At 45.1% G+C, this 1,822-nt stretch overlaps 1 long non-coding RNA gene across 1 annotated transcript; it reads left to right on the top strand.

Annotated features, from left to right (window-relative positions):
- LOC149988476 (uncharacterized) lies at positions 1-1,353 on the top strand. The gene is made up of 2 exons (XR_016504529.1): positions 1-182; positions 743-1,353. It is a non-coding gene; the product is annotated as an uncharacterized LOC149988476 (long non-coding RNA).
- The last annotated feature ends 469 nt before the right edge of the window (positions 1,354-1,822 follow it).

The raw sequence follows: 1,822 nt of genomic DNA, 5'->3' as shown, positions 1-1,822 counted from the left end.
ATGTATTGGGCAAGGAGGCTTGTGGTGAAGGCGAGATCGGGCCGTGTGAACACGCAAGCCCAATTGAGAGAACCGACGGCATTTGCATACGGAAAGGTGGAGCAAGTTGCACAAGCCTCGGCCATCAATGGACAATCCAGCGCCAAAAGCTTGGTCTCAAGAGCTATTGGGGTGGAGACAAGGTAAGAGACATGGAAGCCAAATTCCTGCAATTTCTGTTGCACATAAAATGTTTGATGTATTTGAAGTCAGTCTTGATTTATGTCGCGGTTGATTTGCAAGCTTAGATGGTGGGCATTGCCGAGGTTAGAAAGAAGAAACCGGCCATGTAATTTTTTGCTTGACTCTTTGCAACAACGAGATGCTGTTGCTTACAATGAATGTGTCATCCACATATAGTGTAAGGATGGCAAATGAGGAGCCTTCTTGGAGGTAGTAAACATTGGTATTGAGTCAAGTTTTTAAACCCGAGAGTGGCTAATAAGTTCCATTGGAACAAAAGGTTCCATTGGAACAAAAGGCAATTGTGTAAAAAGAACATATTTGCTTTTTTTGGGCCAATGTGGTTTGCTTCTGGGCAATAGAGAAGGAGAATTATTGTTTTTCTCCAAGGCTCAAGCCGGAGATACACCTTTGTTGCTACAAGCAGAGGTGTGGCGCTGGATTGGGGAAGTTGTCGCAAACGGGGGTGGGGGGGGGGGGTTCTCAAGAGCATCACTATTGGTGTCGTCGGGAGTTGCAGGATGATCATGGTGATTATGCTGAGTATGTCAGCTAAGATGCGGCATTAACTCGAGAGTGGAGTGGGGATTGATCATCCGCGATAGCTTGTAAGAGGAGCTAGGGGGACTGAGAAGAGCATCAGGTTGTGAGTTGTGTGGAGCAAGCGCTGAGTTAGGCGCTATTGACAAAGGCAGAGCGGGTAGCGGGGTGATGGTAGTCGGAAGCAGAGGTGGTGACGAACCACGTGAGATTCGCACTAGAACGACTGAAGAGGAAGGGGAAGATCGAGATGGTAGCTCGGCGGATAGCGGGAGAAGTACCTCAATATGGCCAGTGCCATTGGGAGTTGGCTCTGAGATAGTTGAGCGGGTAATGTCTTTGGGATGCTTCATTGGCAAGGTGGTCGTAGTGGTGAGCGTTGGAAGGCTTGACAAGGGCGCTGTTGGAGGTGAGGTAGAGCCTCATATGATGTAGAAAAGCGGGTCACTTTGTAAGTGTGTATCCAGAAATTCAGCAGCATGGGGTTGAGGGATTTTAGTTGAGAATTGCTGATCCTGAAATATTACATCGCGGAAAATCAGCATATCTCCAGTGCTGACTTTTTGCAGTTTATATCCTTTATTTTGAGAACTATATCCAAGGAGTATGCATTTGATAGAGCGATCATCGAGATTCACTCCTAGTTTTAGCAGGGATTTGAGCATAAGCTTTGCTCCCAAAAACGTGAAGATGCAAAAACGTGAAGGTGGGAGACATTAGGTTTGCATTTATGCCAAAGTTCAAATGGAGTTATATGTAAACGAATGGATTTGGTGAAGCAACATATCTAAAGCTATGTTGCTCACGTAATTGCTTTACCTCAATAGGGTTGGGTGAGTTTGGCTTCAATAGGGTTGGGTGAGTTTGGCTTCAATAGGGTTGGGTGAGTTTGGCTTCATGAAGCATACATTGGGTTGCATTCAAGGTGCAATTTTTCTATTTTGTCATGGAGTGTATGTTGTTGTAAGTTGACATTGAATTCCATTGGTAGTGAAGTATTGATTGTAGTTGGAGGACATGTATTCTCCTCCTTGATTAGATTGTAGGATTTTAACTTGTA

Source organism: Physcomitrium patens, chromosome 8 (genome assembly GCF_059467195.1).
Source record: "Physcomitrium patens ecotype Gransden chromosome 8, ASM5946719v1, whole genome shotgun sequence".
NCBI lineage: Eukaryota > Viridiplantae > Streptophyta > Bryopsida > Funariales > Funariaceae > Physcomitrium > Physcomitrium patens.
This window is presented reverse-complemented; position numbering and strand designations above follow the sequence as displayed.